Source organism: Triplophysa rosa, linkage group LG19 (genome assembly GCF_024868665.1).
Source record: "Triplophysa rosa linkage group LG19, Trosa_1v2, whole genome shotgun sequence".
NCBI lineage: Eukaryota > Metazoa > Chordata > Actinopteri > Cypriniformes > Nemacheilidae > Triplophysa > Triplophysa rosa.
In genome coordinates, this window is record NC_079908.1 from 3,744,596 (window position 1) to 3,772,270 (window position 27,675).

Here is a 27,675-nt window from a genome sequence, read left to right on the forward strand (position 1 = left end):
TCTTTTCAATGTATTTAATATTTTTGATGGGACTCGAGTGGACTCGGGCATAAGTCCAATTCCGAACATGTTCGAGTACGAGTCGAGACCGAGTCAAAATGCACACAAGTCCATGACAAGACCAAGACCATTAAAATAAGGTCTCGAGACCGAGTTCAAGACCGAGTCCGAGTCTCGAGACTTCAACACTGGAACACGCTTATTTGAGCCATGCCTTGCCAAAAAGAGCTTTCAGAGGATCTACGATCAAGAATTGTTGACATAAAGCTGGCAAGGGTTACAAAGTTATTTCAAAGACTTTAGAAATTCACCAGTCTACAGTTAGGCAAACAATCTACAAATGGAGACACTTTGGGCAGGCCTCTAGAGTGCGACCTTATTTCTCAATGGTGCGACTAAGAAAAATCTGAGGTCGCACCGGTGCGACCAGCCGTTCGACGGAGAAAAAAAGTCTCCGCGACTCTGAAAGTCTCCCTGTGATTCAACAACAGACACACATTAGGCCCATATCATGGTTTAAACCAATCAGAGATAGTGAAGGGCGGACCCCCCTCTGATTGGCCGTGGTCCAGATTTTCCTGTACGTGTGTGTACGAGAGGTTGCGTTAACCGAAAATTCTCTGTCATTGACAAAAAATGTTTACCAGTGAAAAATCTGAAGGCCGTCCGTCCGTCCGTCATTTTGACGGATTACAATGAGGGCAATTTGTAACTCCTCGTTTCCCGTTTGCGTTATATGCTCGCGAAGGGACGTGCGTGTTTTCACCTGTCATTGTTACTGACTAGACATATGTGATGCGATCTGGGAAAACCCGTCGGATGTCGCGCTGGGACACCTATCAAAGTGTATCGATGCACATTTCCTGCCAGTCCTGTGTAAACTACGGCATGCAAAGTTTTCGTGAGATGACAGAGCTCCCCGTCTGCAGCACCGGGAGTTATCCGATCGCAAAACATACGAGGGATGATCAAAAGTCCAGACACTATGCACATGATAAACAACGTAAAACTTGCTTCACTGCTTATTAGTTGTTGTCCGTAATGTTTGCTAGTTTCCTTGTGTAGTGATAATGGCAGAGCTCTCGTTCTTTAAGTGTGCCTGCACCGTTTTCCTTACTTTCGTTTTATTCAAACGGTTTTGAACAGTATTTTTATAGACTTCAACACTGGGAAATGTTTTTTATTAAATTGTTATTAGAGTAAGTCTTTTACCACTGTAAAGTGACTTTTACTTGTGATACTGCTGTTGTGCTTTTATTTTCATCACTTAACTTTAAACCCGTTTTCCTCCAAATTCCGTTCCTGAAAATCATAGTGCTTCAGCTGACCTCAGCCATAACTTTTGTTACATACACAAGGTATGAGCAAAATAAAAACTGATTTGGAAAGGGCTTGAATATGGTATCAAAAACTGTAATATATAAATTTGCACCATGTGTTGAGTTTTCCCAGATCGAATCACATATGAACATAAACATTAAAACATTAAATATATAGATGAATATAAACAACAACGGCTTTATTGGGCATTCAGTTGTATTAAAATAAAACAAGTTCCGAGACGCAAGTACAGCGTGATGACGTCACGAACATACTAATTACCACGTAAAGCCACCTTGCACCATAGAGACGGGTAATAATAGATTATGGGTTAAAAAAACGATTTTTTACGAGCCTGTCAGTCAAAATGATGGACAATAAAAAAGTCTAGCGCAACCTCTGGTGTGTTCGTGTGCTGCAGTCAGACAGAGAGGTGAGGAGCCTAGGCCCGTCAGTTAAACAGAGTGGATGTAGCCAACTTCATGGAGATGCAGATTTCATTTTCCAACAGGACTTGGCACCTGCACACAGTGCCAAAGCTACCAGTACCTGGTTTAATGACCATGGTATCCCTGTTCTTAATTGGCCAGCAAACTCGCCTGACCTTAACCCCATAGAAAATCTATGGGGTATTGTGAAGAGGAAGATGCGATATGCCAGACCCAACAATGCAGAAGAGCTGAAGTCCACTATCAGAGCAACCTGGTCTCTCATAACACCTGAGTAGTGCCACAGTCTGATCTACTCCATGCCACGCCGCATTGCTGCAGTAATTCAGGCAAAAGGAGCCCCAACTAAGTATTGAGTGCTGTACATGCTCATACTTTTCATGTTCATACTTTTCAGTTGGCCAAGATTTCTAAAAATCCTTTCTTTGTATTGGTCTTAAGTAATATTCTAATTTTCTGAGATACTGAATTTGGGATTTTCATTAGTTGTCAGTTATAATCATCAAATTAAAAGAAATAAACATTTGAAATATATCAGTCTTTGTGTAATGAATGAATATAATATACAAGTTTCACTTTTTGAATGGAATTAGTGAAATAAATCCACTTTTTTATGATATTCTAATTATATGACCAGCACCTGTATATGGCATGAGTAAATATATTATGGTCAATATATTTTTACACATCCAGTACCATATCTTATCACATGTACATCAATATATTATAAAGTATATTACTGATTATAAAATTGCATATATTGTGACATATAAGTAAATATATTGTGCGGCAAGTATATAAAGCAAAAGTAAGTATATAAAATGGCAATTCCTTGTATTATTATTTTATGTATTATTCAATATATTGTAATATATTTACACAATATATTATTCTTTATATTTTCTAATATATTGTACCATTATGCCATTTAATATATTTTAAATTCATATATTAGGAAATACATTTTCTTTCTGCAAGGGATTTTGGCCTTATTCAACAGACTTGGTTGAGGAATGAGCTAAATTTTGTATGGTATAAGACAAGCGTGGAAGTGTAGTACTTTTATGTCCTTTGACAGCTTGACAGTGTCGCCATCCATTGCTGTTGAATGGCAAACTGCAGCACATATTTTTGACAATTTCATTTTGTGCTCCATCATATAAATAGCTATTTTACACTGGAGTTTCTGGCCAAGTCAGGAACAGCAAGATTTGGCGATATAATGTGGGTGTGTAAACGCTTAACTTTCTGCAAATGAGGGTTGACCCAAAGCTGTGACTGTCACTAGGAATTAAGGCAGTGGAGCGTTTATGATGTGTTTCCTATGAAATACTGCAGTCCATTTTCAACACAGATGCAAAAAAAATATAAATGCTTTCCTTTACAGAAGGCAAATTTTAAGCAGCAGAAAACATTTTGATTGTCAAAATAGGATGAGATTTTTTTTAAGCAATGAGCAATTGTGTAACAGTGATGTTGTACAGAATACAAATATAAATCAAACAAATATCATTTGCTGTTACTGTTACTGACACATTAGGTCCTTTTTGGATTATTTTTGTTGCATTACAGTATTTAGTTTGTATGCGCTTCTATTGTATGTAACATATTATTGTAAACAAAAAAACTTCTACATGTTTTTCACCTTGTATTCAATAGCTTGAGGTTCCTTGTATTACAGGTGAAAAGCAACAAAAAAGGAACAATGGACTTTGACGGCTCAAGTTCACTTTGCAATCTTCTGTGCTTTGAATGGAAGAAACCTTCATTGTGTTTTCTGCGGGAAGTGACTTAAATCCCCAGACTGAAAAACACAAAAGTGTCCATTTGAGCAAAACAGTAACAAGGCATCTCTTCTCCTTTTCTCTCGCTACAGACGAGAAGGAATCTCATTACGAGTTGTGCCTTCTGTGAGTTAGATCAGAATGGATCACACATCATCACATTGCTGTACGCAAGTATCGCTTCCGGCTGATGCTAATGCTGTTTACTCCGAGCACACTCTTCATCAGGGTCAGGAGGAATAACATTGGGAAATCTGTGCATTTTTCTTTGGTTTAGGAATAATGACAATGTCATTCAAGAAGTCCATTAAAGTGAGTCTGAAGGAACAGTATGGAAAGCAAGCGTTCTATTTGTCTGTGCTCTGATGCCACAGCGACTACCAGGTCTACTCGTGCAGCAAACATGAAACCACTAACACAGACATCCTTCACATAAATCTTTATTTGTGATCTGTAGTAGATGAAACAGTGATCATCAGTCTAACCTGATGATCAACATAAACATTTGTCTACAATGATAATCCTCGCTTCTGGTGTATCATTAGGTACAAACTTAATCAAACCTTTGCTTCATACATCATGTTGAGGTCTTGAACACTGCTTCCTGATGCCCTGGCTCATGCCTCGCTCATTACAAAGCGCAGTTTTGGAATTTCACATGCACATTAGCTCATTAAAACAGATTATATTAAGGCACATCATTAATGTATTGCAGCATTAAAATGATCAGGGAAAATCATGATTTCAGTCAAGACTACCTGATGTGACTATAGAGTGAGTTGATGTAACAAAAACAAATGTAAGAGATAGTTAAAGGTGTAGTGATCTAGGACCACAATTTTAACCCGAGCTTTTGTTATATAAGAGGGAATCGTATTCAAGCGAACATCCTGTAAGTGTCAGACCTGAAAACGCCCTTGTTACTGAAATTACAACTGTTATTGACAAGAGGCTCAGCGAATGCCAGGTCCTGGAATGCACCTATCTATAGGTTGAACACCGCCACCACAGAAGAATATCAATGCCTACTTCTCGAGCCCTGCCCACTGGTTCGTGCAGGACAGTACTGAACACAAGCTGCACGGAACCAGATAGAGTGAGTGTAAGCATCATGCTGTTAAAGATCGCAAAATATTGTGCAGTGCCTGGTTGTGGAAGAACACAGTATACACTGCATAACCTTCCTTCGGATTCCGACAGTAGGAATGCATGGTTGAAGTTCATTTTTAAAGACGTTCCAGCTCACGTGGGGAAAACATTGAGCGTTTGTTCGCTTCATTTCAACGCGGATTCCTTGAACAAGTCTTTGCGGAGAGACTAAAATGAAAAAGCAGTGCTGTGCCGTCAATATTGGATCCGATAGGAATGGTGCAGCAGTCTTATGTGAGTAAAACATATTTGTACTATGCGTCACTATTGCTTTGTTAGAGATCGCTTGATATGCCCTGATAGTATTACCTGGGGACCTCTAGTCATTTGTAATAATTGTAAACTTTAAAAAAACGAACAAAAAATATACAATGAAAAAGAAAAAAAACACTTTGATAATGAAAACAATAAACTCAATTGCAAGAATGTGACATCATTTTCAAATAAACTGCTATTTTTCTGAACAATTTTCTAAGTTTCGTTTTTGCAAATAATATTGTTGTGAATTCGCTGCTAGATTTTTCATTTGCACTTTTCAAGTTTTTGTTTACACTTCTCAAGTTTTCGTTCGCCTTTCTGGCACAAATCTCACGTGTGGGCGGGACTTATGGCCACTTTACTCTCATTGGTTAGTGAGATTTGGATTGACAGCTCCCTGACCAGGAAGTCGATACTGAAGACAGTGCAGCAGATTAGAGAGCAATATGCTTGCGGTTTTCTGTATTGTATTGTTTTAGTGTTTGTACTTAATTACTTACTTATTTTGTTAGTATATTAGCAGGGTTGCCAACTTTCACGCACTTAAAAGTAGGACACGCTTCCAGGCTCTATCATGCCGTAACAACAAGCCAACGTCGAGCAAATACAGGATAGCTAGCCATATTCACATGCAACTTTACGTGGGTTTAGAGGCCGTCAAGACAGCAGTCTATAATTTATAATTACAATGATATCAGGAAAACGAGATGCCTAGTGAGTTTTGAGGAGATATACAATAAAGTGTTATGCTTCCAGTTCATATTTCTAATGTATAGATTATAATCGTGGTGGAATTTTATGTATTGTTTCTATCTGTAAATGTTTGTTTATAGTTTATGAAGTCTCTCTTCTGCTTTTTTTTAACCTGTTTTATGTAGGTTTGTAAATACATAATGAAATTGTTGTTTGCAAGAGGCAGACTAAATTAATAAAACATTCTAAAGGCCTCTAATTGTGTCACCTTATGAATTTGTTTTGTTGTAGCGTTTAAAAAACATAAATGTCATTTGAATGTATTGGTACTGTTTTATGAGGTGTACTTTCTGTGAATGTAAAGAAAGGGGTATAATACTGTACATTCATCATGAGTTTAAAAAGAAAGATACAGTACTTGACTTATAAGTGGACTTAATTCTTTAAAATGAGACTGTTTGCAAGAGCGACATCGTCATCCTCCTCCTCAGCTGGACACAAGTCACCCTCAGGTACATTTATGTAACCAAGATAATAAAATCGCTAAATGTTTCTCTGTACAGTAAGTTACTATGCAGCAATGTTTTCATTTAGCACGTTAATTTCTCACAACCAAATAATCTGTAACGTGTCTTTATTGTATGTTATAATGCAAATTGTTCGTTCCTTTTTAAGAAAATAATCTTAATAGTCCATAAAATAATACCTGACAAAAAATATAAAGCACACAATGAACACGCTTAGTAAAGACAGAATTGCTACTGTACAGGAATAAAACTTTTAGTGATTTTTTTTATTATCTGAATTACATTAATTTACCTGAGGCTGAGGAGGACGATGAGGAGGACGATGATGAGGAAGACACTTGGATCCACACCGCGCATGACTTACCAACTTCAAATACCAATTACTAATATACTAACTCAATAAGAAAGTAGTTTTAAGTACAAACAATAAAGATAACAGCATGCAGATCGTTCTCATAGATTCATTGCACTGTACTGTCTTCAGTATCGACTTCCTTGTCAGGGAGCTATCAATCAAAAACTCACTAGCCAATCAGCGTAAAGCGGCCATAAGCCCCGCCTACACGTGAGATTTGTGCCAGAAAGGCGAACGAAAACTTGAGAGGCGTAAACAAAAACTCGGAAAGCGCAAATGAAACATCTAGCAGCGAATTCAAAACTATTATTTGCAAAAACGAAACTTAGAAAATTGTTAAGAAAAATAGCAGTTTATTTGAAAATCATGTCATATTCTTTTCATTATCAAAGTGTTTTTTTTTTCTTTCTCATTGTATATTTTTGGTCGTTTTTTTAAAGTTTGCGTTCATTTTTATTGACACAAAAGTAATCCCATACGCGCCCGGGCTGCCAGAATATTTGCATTTTTACAGGTATTGTTGCTTGAATATTCAACAAGCAGACTGTCCAAAATTGTGTAACAAATGATTTTCACTAGGCTATATTACAAAATGTCTATTTAATAACCAGATTAAAATTGAGTTTTTAGAATGAAATCTTCTCCCACATTATAACACAAGTCATTTACCAGTACAATATTCTGTACTGTAACATCAAATGCATCCCCACTTTGCATGCAGCTTCTACGACTGAGGAGTATCAGTGACAAAACGTCAACATCCTACGCACTTACTAACCCATTCACACAAGCACTGACACACAACACAATCTTCTAGAGTGCACAGAAAGTCTAATAAACAATCATGTCAAGAAGAGAAAAAGCAATTCAATTATACACAGGAAACAACCGCATTGCCCATGTTCTCCAGGGGACGGCGTGTTAATTTTGAAACGGAACCAAACTTGTACAGTGTGAAGATGGATTTCCACCCACCTGAACATGTCTGCATTAAATGACCTATTGACATTGCAGCGTCAGCGCTGCTTCATGCGTGTCGCATGTGAGAGATGACAGGCGGACGGATTGAGGGCGCATGAGGTTTAAATGCTTTGCGCCTCAAATGTCAAAAAGCGCATATATGATACGCTCGCTCCAGCGAGGCCCTCTCCGAGGAACACGAGCAAGCAATATCAATGTTCAGGCAAGGCCTGCAGTGCACAAAAGAGCTTCAAATAAGATGGATCGTGCAAAGCCTCTCCATCCATGTGACAACTAGGAATGATGACTTGACGGTAATGTTGCAAAAACGTTGAAGGAGGTAATAAGGTAAAGAAGAGGCATGAGCTGTCTACAGAATTTCAGGGGAGGTTTACCTGCATATCTTATGACGAATGAAGATGTGCTTAACGTATGTGCAGTGGGAACAGTCAACAACAAATCTCTCAGAAAACAGTACAGGCGAGATAAATACGCTTAACATGCGGCCAATATTCTGCAGAAAAATGGTACTCTGCGTCTCCTGTGCAAACTGTTACCCTCCTTTTTTGGCACCCCTAAATACTCATTCACCGAGTCTGAAGGTTTAAAGTAAAATGTGCCAGTGACACCTGCCTAGGGTTGGGAATCGAAAAATCAATTCCAATTTGGAATCGGAATCGAATGACTAGGAATCGGATCGGAATCGAAAGGAATAGGAATCGGATACTTGAGATTAAAATTTGAATTCCTCTTATCAATTCCTGTGTGCATATTTTCAGAAAAGTAAATGCGTTGAATGATCTGCTGATATCGCAATAAAAGCCCTTATGAAAATTATTGATATTTTTTACTATAGTAAGCATTTAGCTATAGAATTTGCATTAAAGCACAGGAATCACAAATTATATATATATATATATATATACAAAACCATAGTTGCATTATAGTAACTGCAGTTTAACCATGATGTAGTTCAACTATGATAATACAAATTGTAATAAATCAGAAAAGGTGTGTTTCTATGTTTAAATATACACAAAACGGTGCTCATAAATATATATATATATATTGCAAACAAGTCAATAAGCAGGCTAAATGACCATACAGGTTGATATCTAAATGTTTTACTTCAACTGTGAAATCGAAACTGGGAATCGATAAGAATCGAAATTGATAAGTAGAGTCAGAATTGGAATCGGAATCGATAAAATTGAAACGATTCCCAACCCTACACCTGCCCTCTTCTTAGCTTTAGTTATATATGTATGGCACACTGCCAAAGAAAAGCTCTTGATCTTCAACGTATGGCGTTGCAATGCATGCAAAACTATGGCTTTTAATTAAAGAATATACTGTTAAAATGTGTTTATAATGTGTTCTACCTGTTCGTAAAGTTCTTAATACTATGAAAAACAATTGGATTTTTGTTAAAAAATGAAGGCTTCCAGCTGTAGATTCGAGTTGACTCCAGCTCTAAGGTCCTCCAAATCTAATAATGAAGTTAGAAATAGATGGATATAAATGAGGATGTTACAGAAGAGTATGGTAGTGAGATATGCAGACAATAATTTAAGACAATGATTGACAGGGTTAGATAAACATGTTCTTTTAAATCCTTCATTTAGAACTTGGGAAGTGTTTTGCTCTTTTTCATAAATGCATGCACTGCTGCTGAACTATTGGAAAGGTTGATTTGTCATTTGTCTCATTTTGATTTGTTAGACCAGGGGTTCCCAAAGTGGGGGTCGCAAGGCCGCGAGGGCGGGGTCGCAAGATGATTTCCAGAAATATGTATGTAATCAATAAGTGTAACAAAATATAAAAATATTAGTTAAGTTAAAAATAAAACCAGGCAAATAAAAAGCCATCAGCCTTAGGAATTTCCTCCCCCTCAATCATGACCCCTGAGGTGATTACGTCACATTAATGACATTAGCAACCGGTTAGGTTAGGCTCAGCAAGTCCATTTACAGCACCACGTTAAACAGTCCCATGTGCACGCAGATTATTTTTCAGGCTTTAAATTTAGGATATTCTTATTTGTCGAATTGAAACGTTGATTAATATTGACCAAAGACAAAGCAGGGAGGCCAGCGGAGGAGGGCAGAGAAGCGCCGCAATCAGAGAGGCCATCGTCCTCAGGTACGAAAAGAGGCACATTCATCAGCACTCGAATCAGTTTGATGAAATTAGACCATCTGTAGTAATAGTTCATAGTTTACAGGGCTCTAGAGTGTGACCTAATTTCTCAATGGTGCGACTAAAAAAAATCTGAGGTCTCTGCGAAAGTCTCCCTATGGTTCAACAACAGACACATTAGGCCCATATCGTAGTCTAAACCAATCAGAGATAGTGAAGTGCGGACCCCCTCTGATTGGCAGTGGTCCAGATATTCCTGTAGGTGTGTGTAGTGTGTACATTTGAAAATGCATGTGCTGCAGTCAGACAGAGAGAGGTGAGTAGCCTAGGCCGGTCAGATAAACAGAGTGGATGTAGCCGCAGATGATGAGAGAAGATGAAAAGATCGATTGACAACTTTTTCTTTAAGAATGTTAAGTTAAGGCCTGATCTGTCCGAAAATCATAACCAATGCTCTGACACGCTAGACTGCGACTAAATGGTCTCATTTTGCGACTATTTTTCCTGCAAGTGCGACAAGTTTTTCTTAATGGTCGCACCGGTGCGACTGCCAAACTGATCAATATATAATTTTTGCGTATTATAAATTTAATGCACAGAAATGTTATATTGCGCAAGCGGCGCATTCAGTCACTCATTTCCCCTCCTTCAACCATTCACTTATCTATCAGTGCCCCCGCCACCAAAGACGTAATTCACCAAAAGTAAGAGACAAAGGACCAAAAGAGCAGACGAGTGAAGCGCTCAATCTTGCAACTGAAATAAATATGCAGAATACAAGAATTTCCCCATCTAAGGTACAAAACAGCAAAGATAACGAAATGTAGGGCTGAAACGATTCCTCAAGTAACTCGAGTAATTCGAATACAGAAAATCATTGAGGCAAATTTAGTTGCCTCGAAGCTTCGTTTAATCCATTCAACTACATTACACACGTAGCACTGCGTTTCCCCATGGACCGTTATTACTAACGCACACAGCCCACTAAACTCTGTTCATGTTACAGGGCTCTCAAGTCTCAAGCATTCACCGTGAGACACACGCATTTTAATCTGTTCACACGCTCACATGTGTTTCTCATGCTGATAAATAAGTGATAGCTTATTGAAATGGTGAACTGCTATTTTACTTAGTTTTAGTCTATTTTGCGAGTGAAACTTGTTTTCCGGCTGCATTGAGTCCATCAAACTAGATGCGGATTTGTGGTCGCCGAATCCTGTTATTTACACGTCATCTGGCTGTTCTGCATCTCTGTGTGAATGAACTGCACAGTTTAACGTGCTACACGCGTGATGCTCATAAATTTGTCTGCGTCTTCACTGAATGAGGACATGAACTTCACCTCTAGAGTTGCTCTGAGTTTATTTCACGAACATGTTATTGTTTGAGTGAAGAAACAGACATACTAAAAAATAAGCATCATCCGACAACCTGCCAAAATAAAAGTCATAGGCTATTTATTGCTATTTAATAGTAAAAAAAAGAAACTAAAACTAATTTATATAAACTAAATGCATCATGCATAAGCTGAAGTTAGTTGTTTACCTTTGAAATTATTCTTTCTATTTTTATTCATGTTTCTTATTTACATATTTGTATTATATTGCATTTTGAATTTAATATGGCGAATGGAATGTACTAAATGGGTTTAGTTTTCACAGATATTAATGTATGCAATTTCAGCAATAAATATGTTAATTTTTCTAAAAAGGAAACAAATTAGTTGTTCATTTTAAGAGACCTGTCTTATTATCTCTTGTAGCCTATATTTAGTATTGCTTCTTAATAAAGAAAAAGTACTTATTATCCGAATACCCGATTAAACGATGGAAAAATCAGTAGAATACTCGATTAGTAAATGAATCGATAGCTGCAGCCCTAACGAAATGTGTTGCGAGTATTGTATGCATGTGAAGCTAATGCAGGAAACGTGTTTAAACTTTAAGCACTAAACTATTGTATAAGTCGCTATTGATAGAAGCCAAACGTGTATCAATGCAGCTTTCATGAAGAATAATCAATAAAAGCCTTCAGGTCTCGCGGGTTGTTTGAGATATGCGCGCGCCCAGAGAGTCAGAGCACAAAATACTAAACGGAGTTCTCTTTCACGCCTTCTTACTCTGAAACGGACATATAAACACAAAATAGCGTAAAAATCCCCATATTAACAAGAAACCTTGTAAAGGTATTCAGTTTCTTGACCAAACAGTTGGGAAACAAAACACACGTGTGTTCCAGTATAGTGCGCGAGCTCTTAAAGGGGCAGCAGCATAATAAAGATCTCTGTTTATAATGTTCATCAAACAACAAAGGACGGGCCCAAAAACACTCACTGATATTAAAGGAACCGTGTTCTCTTATAGGAGTTGTTAACAACAAATAAAGGAAGAAAGTAGCTTTAAGAAAGATGTGCTTTATATATGGTAAAGTGTTGAAAGAGAGTTTACAAATACAATAAAAATAATTCAATCATAAACAATGATTTGTATTAATTTCTAATTGATTTATTAATGTATTAAATACATTTTAATGAAGTTTTAGTGATTCTTTTTTCTTATCTCACCCCACGAATCTGGTGCTATCAAATTAAGGGCTGGTGCCACCAACTGAATAACTTGGTAGCACCAGTGCCACCACTTTCAAGTGTTAGTCTAGAGCCCTACTTTCTTGTAGAATTGTGCTTCAAATAAAGAACTTTATGTTGATCAGATTGTTAGTTATTAATTTACAAGTCAATATTGCCTATATGGACAGCGATTTAAAGGTCCCCTCAGACGAGCACTTTCAACAAGTTGGTATGATTTATTAGGGTCTTCATGAAATGTCTGGAACATATTTTGCTTAAAAACACTCAATGGCTGTGTAAACAAAACCCTTCTTGCCTCGTCAAAAACAGCTACACTCACATCAACCTGTTGTGGTGCATGTCTATTTAACTGATAATGAGTTACAGCGAACCCCACCCTCCTTCTGTTCGACATGTCAACACAACACACGTGTAGTAACTGCCATGGCAATGGTTTAGCTAAATGATATTTCCTGAATTCCTCTGCAGTTAGTTTCGTCTTACACGTCTCAAATCATTCATCCGGAGACTAAAAAATCAGTAACAGCAAACAGCGCTCACGTTGTGCGTGTATGCTTACCTAAAATCCACAGAATCCACTGCAGATCTCAGCGGAATTACATGGATTTTAGCGCTTGTCATTGACAAGTTATAACGTTACACACACAACGTGAGAGCTAGTTTGCTGTGACAGATTTTTCAGCCTAAGCACGAATGATTTGAGACGTTTAAAATGAAACTAACCCCAGTGTTCGCCCCTGTTCATTAGAAAAACAAACAGCTTGCCGTAGCTAAACATATTAACGCACATAATGTATTAACATTCATACAGCTAAACTCCAATTGTCCATCTGCACTTATATACAGTAAGTTTAACACTGGCTTTGAATGTTCTATTTAGCCCGTGACTGACTTAACTCCCTTCGCTATCATATGCTAACGTTATCCTCCTATATATACGGTACATGTACGTCAATTCAGACTGTTGATAAATATTACTTACATTGGCAGTTTTGTCTCGTTCAGTCGGTCTCGATCCCTCTTGAGGAACAACTTTGAAGCTAATCCTGCTTGTACTGTCCCAGGTTGAAAAAGCACTCCGGTTTGAAGTGATTCGCGCAAACAAGCAGGTTTTTACTTATGGTTTCTGATGGATTTCCACTAAAAATAAAATAAATCCACTCCTGTCTCTTCCTAGGTTTGGACTCTGTGCTGCGACAACATTGCATGTTGTCCACAGACTTTAGTCATGGCATCACGTACACCGCTGTCGCTTGTGAAAACAACAATGGCGGAGCGCGGTGGGTGGAACTGTGTAGATTAAGGGGTGGTAACATTATAATAAAATCCGCTTTGGACGTCACAATTGGAGCGAAATCTGAACGGCTCAATTTCTCACATGGTTGCAGGGAAAGGCACACAAAAACAAACTTACTGGGTTCTTATTTTTCACGTTTTCTGGGTTGCTAGATGCACCGGGGACCCGATTATAGCACTTAAACACAGAAAAAGTGGGGTTTTCATCTCATGTCTTCTTTAAAAAAAAGGGAATTTGTAAAACTTGTAAAATTTGTTAAATGCGATGCGGTCGAAAATTTGGGTGCACCTAATTTTTGTGCACCAGCGCAAAAAAGTTAGTCTTAGAGCCCTGGTTTATGTATAACAACAAGTAAAGTAATGAATAAATAACTATAAAATAATATTATGTTAGACTGTGCGATTTTGTGTTGTCATCATGTTTGGATGGAATAGGTCCATGTGCGCATTTGCATGCAACGTTTGTATATTTTAACCACCTCCGAGGATAGTGGGGGTCTCCAGTCACTGGCACTGTTATTTTGGGGGTCGCGGGCTGAAAAGTACTATATTCTAGACATTTTTTTTAAAGTGCTACAAAGGAATTTAAAGATCTGTTAGATGACTACTATATTCTAGACATTTTTTTTAAAGTGCTACAAAGGAATTTAAAGATCTGTTAGATGACTACTATATTCTAGACATTTTTTTTTAAAGTGCTACAAAGGAATTTAAAGATCTGTAACTTTTTTGGTTAAAAATAAATAAAAATCAGTTCTGAAGCAAGTACACAATAAATCAGTTTACAACTAACTGTCTCCTCACCTTATCCCAATTCACAACGGTAAGCGTATAATAATGGTTAAGTTGAGCTGTCAGGTACAATTGTAGAAAATGTCAGTTTGAAGTCATTCGACCTTAATGAACGTTAAGCTGCAATTTTGTTCATTTTTTTAAACAGAAATAGCAGCATAGAGGTGGAAGTTACAGACTATAAGAATAAAAGTCTTTTACGAAAGTGTTTCAGAGCGTTCCACATTAGCATGCTAACAGTCTTTTTGTAACTGTTAGACTGTCAGAAAAGTAAAACTGTCTCTAAAAAGTGTAAAAGCACACCCTCTGCACTATTTACAGATGCTTTGTTGTTTTGCATCTGTTGTCTAGCAGTATCTTGTTTTAAAACTTATGGTAAAATAAGCTGTTGGGCATTACCATAAGCCTATGATTCTCAACTCCTGAGGTCACACTGTTGTACACACTGTGTACTGTATGTCTGCCTTATTTAACACACCTGATTCATATCATCAGCCTGTTAAGAGAGATCTCTATAAACAACCTGAGTGTGTCCGATAAGAAATATATACAAAATGTCCAGAGCAGTGCGCCCCAGGACTGGAGTTAAGAACCACTGCTCTTAACCTAAACAGATTGTTTAGTTTCCATAGCAATTTTGGAGTTTGCCTGTATTCTTCGATCTCTCTAAACTTGAGAGCTCCTTGTTAATCCTCCTGGAGAAGGAACATTTGTGCAGTCTGTCAAGTGTAACCGTCACTAAGCAAGTTCGCTCTGTTCTAACACCATGCTTCACAGATGATTGTCACCCAAAGGGTAAACAAAACAAAAGATGCTTGCACTCTGCTGGGACTTTTGACTTATCAATACCATCAGTCAAGTGCCTTGCGTGTCACTGTGCATTATCTCTTCTGTCGAGGCACTCTTGCCCGTCAGACGTGACAGGTTTCAAGCTCACCGCCCTCATCTCTCCACACTGATGTGCTGCGTAAACAACTTATCTGTTAGCCAACCGTCTTGTGATATCATATCAATTCTAGACGCCCCAATTTGATAACCTGCCGCCCTTCCATTGACCGACCATGTTTGATCCCTCAGGATTGATCAATAGCTAGCGCAATCCGCAACTTTATTCCAGGGCTGTAGCCACGTCCACCTTTGTCAAGTCCAAGACCAGGACTAGTCAAGACCGAGTCAAGACAGAGTCTAAAGAGGTTCGAGTCCAAGTCAAGTCCAAAGAGGTTCGAGTCCAAGTCAAGACCGAGTCCAAATTAGACCGTCCAAACAGAGACAGAAAAAAGAATCCTCTTCAAATATCAAGACCACATACTTTATTTGTAATGACCAAAAAGCGGATCAAATTAGGTCATTTTATTTACTTTAGGTATAGCAATTTCACCAAAGTCACATAAAGCCGAAGTACAACATCAGATTTTCAGTCTTTTTATTGTGGTGTAACAATCACATTCTGGGCTGCCAATGGAAAATGTTCCCATTCTCAGCTTGTTGACTTGTCAGTGATAACTGCACTGAATCAACATCACTTTTGCCACCGCAATTAATGTTGAAAGAATGTAGAAGTTTCAACAAACATCATTATTGTGATCAGTATTTTCTTTTGTTGGGTTCTTGATTCTTGTGTTTTAATGTTAGGTTTTCATTGTCTGTTATAACAGTGTGCTAAAATACAATTGTTGAGGCACAGTATCAGAGTAACAGTTTAATTTGGCACAGTATCTTAGCGTTGTGAACCAGAACACTCAAATCAGTCATTTAGTATAATTTAATTTAGTAATATTTATCATCTTTTTTTACAGCTTGATCACAAAAAGTATCCTACTCCAAGAGGAAAGATAATTAACTTAATGAAAGTCAAGAGTCCAACTAAAACAAACATATATGCTTCATCAATGGTTTTGTTTGGAAGGAGAAAATATCATCGTCTTGGTCGAGACCAACTAGAACATTTGGCGATTCCAATGACTGAGTCCGAGACAAGTCCAAGTGCAGATACCAATGAGTCCAAGACAAGTCCGAGACTACAGAAAAACTTCCGGACTCAAGTACTACAGCACTGCTCTATTCCTCATTCTGATTAATGCTAGTTGAAATCATAATACCACTATCACTCACAATCTGGCTCGCCTCCAATCCCAAGTAACTCTAATTGAAATGATGAGTGGGAGATGATTAATAGGAAAGAAACGCAGAGTAAAATGTTGACTGGTGGGGAGGTGAAAATTAGCGTGGTGTAGTCAACACAATTATGGTTAGTGTGGCTGTTAGACCAGATGAGTGAAAGGTAGAGAAATGACAGAGGTCTGCATCCCACTCAGTGCCCAAAGCTCACTATAGGTAGTGGGCTGAATTTTTATGGACGAGTCAGGGTCATTAAATGCCTGTGAGCCAGCAGCCTCCAAAAAGTCTGCAAAGAAGATAAGTTAAGCTATGGGGAAAATGTGATGCTGTGACCTCGATTTGCTTGACCTAAAATTAATTCTGTCCTTATCTTTGACTTTGCGAGTCTACTGTTCTCCCTTTCGTCTCCTCAACTTCAATCTCAGCTGCCAATAAAAGTAACTGAACAAAGACAAAAAAAGCGTTCTTTGATGAGGGAATGTCCCCTTCAAGCTAAAGGTTATCAACATTTATTTGAGGTGGATTTGGCTGACAATCAAGACAAAGCCTTGAAGCAACTATAACAATTAACATTATCTGTGTGTCTGACAACTACTTCCATAAGATAAATTCAAAATATTGCCAGGTAACAAATTACCATATCTTATTTGTTCCAAAAGAAATGCTCTAGCACGACAGCTGCAAGAGGTGAATCATTATGAGCCAGTCTGGTTTGGAGAGCTGTAGGCTAGACCTCACCTCTTCTTTTTCACTTCACACAGCTTGTAGTGAGTGACAAGCTCTTGAATCACCTTGTAGAGGCTTCATGCCATTAAAACGGCTCACCTAGTTTACCTCCTGTCAAAATCTATTAACCCCCAGTTCTATAGTCTTTTCTGGTTGTGCGGCTGAAAGGCAGTGATTTGAACTTGTGATGAAATCTCAACACAACCTACTTTATGGTTTATTTACAGTTTCATTTTTAACGTCATTCCAGCATCTAAGGCTATAATCATGCTGAGAACTATTCAATCTATACACATCTTATACACAAGTTGGGGACAATTAAGAATCTTCAATTAACCTAACCTGCATGTCTTTGGGAGAAAACCGGAGCAAAGCCTCGCTGACACAGGGAGAACATGCAAACTCCACACAGAAAGGCCTGTCCCAGCCAGGGCTCAACCAGGGACCTTCTTGCTGTGAGACAACAGTGCTAACCATCGAGCCACTGTGCCGCCCTTCTACTTTATGGTATAACAGTCTCAGTTATCTCCATTTTGTATTCAGAAGAATAGGTCAGAAGTCTTTAACCCTTTGTATAGGTGTTCGGGTCTGTTGGACTTGTTTACCATAAACATTATATATGTATTATATATAAAATAATATCATTAGACATACACTATAGACTGTTTCAAAGTGACAACATAAACAAACGTTACTGCACATGCACGCATTCGTAGATTGCACTTAACATCTTGAACACATTTGCAAATAATAAGAGTGCCTGTAGATTATTTCTGATAACAAGCAAAAGAAACAGAGAAGTACCGTTACTTGACTAAACTTGTTTCTCCAATACTTTGAATTTAGACTGTGATACCAAGGTCAACTGCTAGATGTCAATGTAAGATACTGTTTCTTTAAATATGACCAAACTACAGGACCCATTCAACAAATGTGACCCTGGACGACAAAACCAGTCTTAAGGGTCAATTTTTAGAAATTGAGATTTTTACATCATCTGAAAGCTGAAGAAATAAGCTTTCTATTGATATATGGTTTGTTAGGATAGGACACTATCTAGCGGAACAACAACTATTTACAGAGCTGGAATCTGAGGGTGCAAAAAAATCTAAATATTGAGAAAATCGCCTTTGAAGTTGTTAATCTGAGGCACTGTAGCAGGCCATCCACTCACAAAAATAAAGTTTTTATACATATACAGTAGGAAATTTATAAAATATCTTCATGGAACATGATCTTTACTTAATATCCTAATGATTTTTGGCAAAAAGAAAAATCGTTAATTTTTACCCATACCATGTATTTTTGCCGATTACTAAAAATGTTCCCGTGCTACTTGAGACTGGTTTTGTTGTCCAGGGTCACAAATAGTTTATTTGATCAAATTGACCTACAAAAAATTCAACAAATCGTTTATTTAATACAATTATTATACAATAAAATAATAATATAAATTAATATTGACACAAATTAAATAGAATATAAATAGTTATATTATTTGTCATGATTCTGTTCTTGTCATGAGTTTTTCTAGTTCTGTGGAGAGAGTCGTGACAGTACCATGTCTTTGGTGCTTGTTGTGTTCTGTGTGGAGACACATGGCTTTTGTTATGACTTTGCGCCACGTGTCCTAAAGGTCCCGTCTCTTAGCCCCGCCCCCTTGTCTCCCTTAATCTCGCCCTTAGTGTTAATTGCCATCACCTGCCCTATGCAATTATCCTTTGTTAGTTTCCCCTACTTTAGGCCCTCTTGTTTTTTGTCTGGTGCTGGTTCGTTTTGATTGATTCCCTTTTACATCGTCCATGTAAAGAAGTAAGCCTTGTTAGTTCCAGTTTTGTTCTTGTTTTTCCCCCTTGCAGTAAGTGTTTATTGTATGTATTATTATTCTACCCTTGGTTCCTTGTTCCTTTAAATCTAGATTGAAGACTCATTCTCTATTTTATGGTGTTGCTTGAGAACATTGTGGTCTTATAGTTGTTATGATTTAACTTGCAGCCTTTTTTATTTGTATTTTATGAGTTCTTTTTTATTTCATGTTTTTATACTGTAAATTGTTTACACATTGTACAGCACTTTAGTACAACGCTTGTTGTTTTTAAATGTGCTTTATAAACGTGAACTTGTTTATTTTCCTGTTTGCCCCCTCGTGAGTTTTTGTTTTATAATTAAAGTATTTTTTGTTAACCCTTAACTGTCTGCGTCTGGGTTCTGTACAACCGTGACAATTATAGACACTAGACAAACACAGACTGCAAGTTAAAGGGGTCAAATGACACAGCTAAAACTAATATTATCGTTTGTTTTATATGGAATTTAAATGGACCCAAAACTCACGCGCATGGAATCCGCGCGCGCACGCGCTATGCAAACGCTCATAATGATAACCACGCGCGGAAAGCTGCTCCGCGAGGGCGCATTTAAACTCCGCGAGCGAGCAGAACAGTATCCGCAAGCGGAAAAGAATCCTCGCGCGGGCGCATTTCTGCTCCGCGAGCAAAAACTCAGTCCGCGAGCAGAGGCTTTGACGAGCGCGCGCGCGATTCTCTCTATGCTCTCGCAACTGCTCAACACTTGCTCGCTCGTTGAGTTGACTTCTAAGACTTTGGAGGCGGGACAATGGCAGACTTCTCTGATCCTTTGATTGGTCACTTTTAACATGCACTCACATACAGTCTCCGACATGTATCTTACCCGTTGTACAGATGTCTTAATTTGGCATAACACGATACTTTTTTCTGTTTTTAAACTTGGGTTACAGTGTTATGTATGCCCTTGGCTTTGGATTTACATATTTGGCATCTTGACAGGAAGTTAGAAATAAATAGTTTGGTATGTGTATTCATAATTGCTTTTGTATTGTTAATATTTTCATGAAATTGTTATAAAATTAGAATTAATAAATGGCTACAACAGTATAACTCAAAGCACAAGTTATTATAAATTACAATATGATGTACTCTCTAAAATTTAATTTAAATAATTTGTTTTGCTTTGTTTTGAAAATATTAAAACGGGCTATGCCAGTAAACAGATATTAGATAACTCAAATTTAATGACTACAGGAGACATTTAATTATATTATTATAGTATGTTTTAAATAGGTCATACATGACATGTAAGTTTAACTGCTATATTATATAGCATAATTTTTGTTGACAGATGTAAGAAATCAAAATGTCACTTGTTAAAACACTAACACATAGCTAAGGCAAGGTAATACACTAATCATTCGGTAGTAAGACATGTAATCTGTAGGTGAGTGCATGTTAAAAGTTACCAATCAAATGCGCGGAGACCTCATTTGATTGGTAACTTTTAACATGCATTGTCCCGCCTCCAAAGTGTCAGAAGACAACTCAACGAGAGAGCAAGTGTTGAGCAGTTGCGAGAGCATAGAGAGAATCGCGCGCGCGCTCGTCAAAGCCTCTGCTCGCGGACTGAGTTTTTGCTCGCGGAGCAGAAATGCGCCCGCGCGAGGATTCTTTTCCGCTTGCGGATACTGTTCTGCTCGCTCGCGCAGTTTAAATGCGCCCTCGCGGAGCAGCTTTCCGCGCGTGGTTATCATTATGCGCGTTTGCATAGCGCGTGCGGATTCCATGCGCGTGCGTTTTGGGTGCATTTAAACTCCATAGTTTTAGATGTAATGCAATGTGTCAACACGATTTAAGGTTCAAAAACGCTGTGTTTTCCACATACCGTGCATGTTTATATCTCCTCTTTGCCCCGCCTCTCTGAAACGCGCTGATTTTTTACAAAGCTCATCGCTCTGAAAAGCGAGGTGTGCTATGATTGGCCAGTTAACCAGTGCGTAGTGATTGGTCGACTACTGCAAGCGTTTCACGGAAATGTAACGCCTCTTACCATATTCGGAACATCATATTCCCACGCAATTGTACAGACAGGTGATAATGTCATCGGTACTTCCTTATATCAATTCGAGCCCGAATCTGATATGGAAAATGAAGATGATCAAGCCAATACACCAACTTAGCCAGCGCAACTTGAGCAGGATGTAAAGGATTGGTAAGGTTTTATTAAAAAAATGTTAAATAGTTAAAAACTATAGCTAACTGTTTTACCTTTTATATACGACGTTATAAAGACTATAAACAAACAACCATATACATTATACAGAGTTTGTGTGAGATAGACACAAGCTCGCATTACAGCAGGGAATGGTATAAATAACGCGAGCGCTTTGGCCCTTCTTGATCAACCAGTGTTACGCCACGTCTAGTCGCGACTCAACAAAGACAATAAACCCAAAATAAATACTAAATATAAAAAGACATAAACACGACATTTGTTGCCTCTAGTGGGAACATAATTACTGATTATTAGGACTTATGTTGTCTTTTTTCACGTTGCGCACGCATTTGCATATCACAAACACACGACAAACTCAACTCGCGTTAGCCCGTAACAAAGTCTTTTACAATAAAAATATACTTACAGGTTGCGAATCTGAAGCGCCAGCGAAGTTGTAATGGTTGGATAGCCCCACTTTTTAACCAAAGCTTTCGTGCACTGCCGGCCTTGATCTCTCCCAGGTTCATGAAGCAATCATCTGTGAAATGTGCTGCACAAACTTGAACATTCGGTTTGTACTTTTCTGGAACAGTGTTGTAAATAAAATGTAACCATTCGTTTTTAGTTGTCTCATCTTTTGGCATGGCATACAAAGAGTCTTTCTTTTCGCAACGAAACACACAGCGTCTCCGCGACATGGCTGCGGCGGTGACGATACAATGAGATTTACAAGTACACCCACCTCACTTGCATTTAGATTTGGGTGGTCTTAAGTCAAATCATGTTACGAAGTGACGTACATTCGTCAGGGTGTAGTTACACGATATGTTTCAGGCAGGTTTGGGTTCGCATTCGCTTTTATATAGAATGCATCTTTTGTTCCGACACTTTAATTTTAGCAGTTTTACGTGTCTAATACATGCATGGGCAACTTATAACACACCAAAGACACAGAAAAACACGTGACCCCTTTAACTGCAGTCCAGGCGCACGTCCAATTAAACAGTCTATAAACATGATTTTTGACCCCCACAATATCATAGATTTTATTTTTTTTACAAAACAAATGTGATTTAATAAAGGTAAATTACAAACATTTAATTTATTTAAATTGTTTGTGTTGCTTGTCATTTGGAGAAAGTGAACATATAGTATTTTTACATACATTTCTATGGCTGTATTGATTTAAAACCCAAATAATGTTGTGGGTCCACTAGACCTGCAATTGCAAAATAATATTAAAAAAAAAAAATGTATGGCAAGTAAATGTGTCATGATCTTACCTGATCTGAATTTTTATTTCAGAATGGGACAATCAAAGGCTATATTGTTTTGTGCATATTTTGTTAAACATAAGAATTAAATGAGCAAACAAACATGATGTTCAACAATTTGAGCCAGGTCGTCATGGTCTAGTAAACAAAGTAGGATAAACGCCATAATTTATTAACATGAAAAGAACCATAAGAGTAAACCTTGTGCCCTTGAGCTATTTGGTTTTGAAGAGAATGTCATTCAAATGTATTACAAAATTTATAATTTGTCCTCTCTAAGGACACTGAGGCCATTCTGTCCAGTGCTTGCTTTTCATTGCCAGACATGACGTGGCCAAGTCTCGCTCGAGAAAACCGAATACATAAATTTGACTGTCTAGCTGGCACAAACTCCTTTGTGCATTCATCCCTCCTGCATGCTGACCACATGCAAATTTCAGTTGGGATTGTCAAATAATCCTACTTCAGAGGCGTCAAAAACTGCTGAATCATCGAGGAAAGCCAAATTCTAAGGCTTCTGTGAGTGCAGATACCTTTCTCCCTGACAGAAAAAAGCACAGCTTTTCTTCAGTCATCCAAGTTTGACGTGTAAATCTGGATTTTTCACTTCTTTCCAGACCAGCCGTAAACTGTAAAAAGAGGCTCTGAGCTCCCAGCACATGAGAGGCTGAAGTAAAGGGGTAAAGTCTCTTTAGAGACAGTCACAGTTAAGAATTCATCTTGTTATATGCCTCGCTCTGTCAAAGTGATACTGAAAATAAGAGGTACAGGGGGCAAGGTTAATAACAGCAACCCAAAGTCCATGGTTGATCAGTCGCAATGACTAACAGGGGGTCAAATGTCATTTAAATTCCAGAATTCTTCCTTGACCTTTATAAATGATGAAATAAAAATGTTTTAAAAAATCCATTTGGTATGCCCATTTTAGTTAAAAAAGACATGCTGTTTTGATATCTTGGAAACAGACACTTTCTTTAAAAGTCAGGAATAATGGATGGTTGTGAGGAACAACAGCACAAACTAATAATTCCTCCCAGAAACTTTAATCACTTTGGCACCGTTTCTTTAAAGTTACACACTAATGCAAAACATGAATCTTTTCTTCAAGCGAGTAGACTTAAAGCTAAAGAAAAAGAAGACATGATTGAGACTACACACCACTTCACCTCTTCGCAAATTGTTGCCAGCACCTCTTGGTTTTGCAGAAGTGTTGAAAGTGGGCATATTTTCTTGCTCTGAGCTTTGCATTTGGAGCTATAATTTCACTCTGGCTTGGTGAAGCTCACACGCTAGCTGAAAATGGCTCCCTTGAGGGAGGAGTCTTCTGGAGCTCACGGACCTCTTGCTTTCAGCACTTAACCTGCCATGTTTTTTATCTGCCACTGCTCTCATTACCATGGCCTTGCCAAGAGATCTGGGCAACTGTTTTCAAATCTTTTATGTGGTTTTCAATCTGTTCCAGTGCATTTCGCTGCTGCTTTTCTACGCGCCTTGTCTCTCAGGGGTTAGGCTACACATAGACTACCATATGAGTTAATTTTTTCGTACTGTTGACTTGTAATTAATATCTTTTAAATATGAATTAATATATATCATAATTTATTTAAAACGTTAAAGCCAAATTTCCACAACCTCAAAGGCCTAGAAAATGTACACCCTTTTCACAAGTGTGGCTATTCCATGAAACACACAAAAGCACTCTAATACGTGTAACATGTCATGAGTAGCCATGCAATAGCTTTGCGTGAGTAACAGACTGAAAAAAATGATATTCGCTATAGTCTTCACCACAGCACTCAAATCAATCCAATCCCATTTACACATCAAAGCATGTGGCCTGTTGGGTAAAGCACATGATATAGAATGTTGTGCAGTGGCACCTATTGGTGATTTGAGTCTGGTTTGAGTCATTTACAGATCCTTGTCACTTCACTATCACTTCTATACCATTGTTCAGATTCAGATATCCCTGTAACTTCCCTGCTATGTCAAATTAAAGGCAAAACACACTTAAAATAAAATTTAAAAAATCTTATTTGTGTTTGTGTTCATTCAAACATGGCACCTCAAACATTGTTTCCACAAATAACAGGTTCACATTTTCGGTCTGTTCCTACCACAAACCTATGAAATGACTTCAAAAATATAAAATACCACTTAAATCTAATTCTATTTTTGGAACATTTTTTTGTATTCTATGTAAAAGGCCTGTATAAATAGCATGCATTCATTAGTAACCCAGCACATTAAATCACAGTTCTTGAACAATATGAAGGTGAGTAAATGATTTCATTTTTCAAGACATTAGAATTTCATTTTGGTGTGATTTATTTATTTTCAACATCTGGATGTAAAGCTGCAACAAGAGGTTTAATAAACTGTTGAGCTGCTTTAAAGGGGTTTAAAGAGCAACATGTAACTGCAGGACTGATGGCTTGAATTCATGCCCGAGACGCTTCATGTTTGAGCACTGAAGTCTCTCTCTTTTGCTCTCCCTCTCTCTACCTTAATAAACACACACACACATCTCCCACCCATTCCTTCTTCAAAAGGAAAAGCAAGCTTACATATCTGAATGGGAGAGGTTTACTGTATCCATTACTTCGTGCAGATGATAAAAGCAAATCGAAAAATATGTATTTACTAAATCTAAATCGATTTGTCATGATAGGAAATTCAACAGACAGAACAAACGTGAGAACCAAGTCGTATCAATGTGACACATCATATTTCCGACACAAAGCTAGTTTGTTTTATAGTGCAATAATTATATTATGGGCATGAATATAACAAATATTAATACGTATGCAAACATCAAGATCACTTCAGGATTTCGTTTGGAAATAAGATGCAGCAAGTTTTGATTCATGTCAAGGTTATTCGTTGTTACGAAATAAATTCATTTTCTTTCACAGTTCCCGTCAGCAAAATAAGCGATTATAAAGGAACAACATAGAAAGTAAAAACTCGTTCACTTTCACCTCAGTAAAACGAGATTTACGTCGCATTATTACAAGAGCGTTAGTGAGCTACCGTTCTATAAAGTCAATGAAATTCGGCGTATTAAAAAGAAACGATAAGGAAAAACGCTTTTAAAACTATTTTCATGAAATGTTTTGACTGATACATCCTCTCTGAGTAACAGTCGTCAGCCTTGCCTGTGATAAGCTTTCGCTGCCTGGTCAGGTTTACCTCAGCGCATCTGTGTCTGTTGTGGTGAAAGGAGACCTGTTAAACCTTCAAACAAATAACGTGTTCTTCACAAAACACAGTTAGCAGTGAATCAAACACTGCGGCTTTTTACAAGGACGTGTCTTTTACGACGTTTCCCTCTCTCCAAATCTACATGACAAGCATTTTACGCACCATTCAATCATTACTGTATGAAACGCACCTCACCAGAGAGAAATCCTTTTCTTTTTCCCGATGGACTTCAGACACTTTCGAAGCTCTGGCTGTTGCTCTTCCCCTTTGTGTTTCCACTTATTGTCCAGGTTATTCTTTTAGGTCCACTGAGTGAATTTTAAAGTATTTGCCTCAGATGCTGAAATGAAGGGAAGCGGGGGAGCGCTGGTAAACGCTGGAAAGCCTGCCCTCTTCAAACTAACCTTCCCGCCCCCTCCTTCCCTCACGCGCAGATTGGTGCTGGATGGCGACAAATTTCCCGCTTGGAGGAGGGTTTAAAAACCTTCGCGAGAGGATCGTGTCAAAGCAACAAAGTAGATCAAGGCAGGTCCCCTATCGGTAAGTTTAACCCAGTTTAAGAAATAGGCTAGTTGAAATAAAAACTAAGGTCTGTCCTAATTTACATTACACTGATATGAGAAGAAACATGCTTCATATATGCTAGTTTTGACAATTCATAGTGACCGTACCTGTCAATGTGTCAAACATAAAATAATCCTTATGAATTTAAAACCTTGGGAAGCTAATGCTGTAAGGAATTCTCATAGCATTAGAGATGTCAAACCTGCTGCTATTATTTATTTTCTGATTTCTGATTTAAATGTGTGTTGAACTGGCCGTTTTTCTAGAAACTAGAAAAGCTTGTACATTTGAAATAGGCATGCCATTTTCGCATATGTTTGTTTAGGAGTACGCTAGCATTTCGATAACTTCAAAGCAGAATTTGACTACATTGACAAAAGGACACAAATCAATCAACACTTTTTGATTTATTATTCACTAATAATACTGCATGATGCTATTTACACCAAAAAAAACGTGCTTTGAAAAAACAACACCTGTCACAAAAACACACTAAACAAATAAAAGGATCGAAAAAATGGTGTTGTACACATCTTTTATAACAGCCCAACACAGTAACATTAGCCTAACCAATGGCAGAGGGGTGTTTGGGCAATGTGTCATTATTTTTGTAATTACGTTTGATGCCACTAGGGACACAGAAATTACCCACTGCTATTGTAAATTACCTTAAAATTAATGGCAAGAACACACCACTAAGGATGCAGCAAACAAGCCTGTCTTGGTATGCCTTTTGCATGGACATATGTGTTTATATGTCCTTTATAAGGAGCTTTATTTTCTTTGCATCGCTACAATATGCCCCTGGTCATGTATTTCCGCACAAGTTGCTTACAGTAGTTACTGAATAAGTCTGAATAGCCCTAAGAAAGCAAAAGTTTCTTTCTAGGCTGAATCATGGGTGTCTTTGACTACTGTCAATGAATGAGTTTATTCGGATGAGCAGAATTAACTGTGTTTGTGTGGCGATATCAACTCTCCCTACAGTGAATCACCAATATCATTTGATTTCCAGTCCTGCACGGTGAATGAGGTAACTAATCAGGCGCTTGTCTGCACACTCCAGGAAGCCACAACAGCTGATAAGGAAAAGTCTATATAGGGAACCCTAAAGAAATAATTCTTGCTTTCAAAGCACTTGGCATTGGAGCTCATCCTTTGCATTTACAGTAGAAAACGGAGTTAGCTGAGGTTGGCTACAACCTTATCTCACCTCAGAATTTCAGAGATCAGACAGGTTTTGCACATATTTCATTATTTATTTCCTTACTGTGGGGAAGAAAGTCACTGAATTTAAACTGGTGGGGACTTGATCAAATGATCAAGTGACTTGATCAAAGTAACAGGGTGCCAGGGTGAGCAAGGGTCTTTAAAAAGTATTAAAATTATGAAAATGTGCACTGTAAAACTTTGCTGTAATTTCATAGCATGGTTTGCCAGTAACTTACTAT

General features: G+C 37.9%; 1 protein-coding gene across 1 annotated transcript in view; it reads right to left on the reverse strand.

Annotated features, from left to right (window-relative positions):
* gabra3 (gamma-aminobutyric acid type A receptor subunit alpha3) overlaps positions 1 to 26,065 on the reverse strand; it is a 95,165-nt gene extending 69,100 nt beyond the window's left edge. The window contains exon 1 of the mRNA XM_057360947.1: positions 25,851 to 26,065. The gene's annotated coding sequence lies outside the window, so the exon portion shown is untranslated. The remainder of the gene's footprint in view (positions 1 to 25,850) is intronic.
* Between the last annotated feature and the right edge of the window lie 1,610 nt (positions 26,066 to 27,675).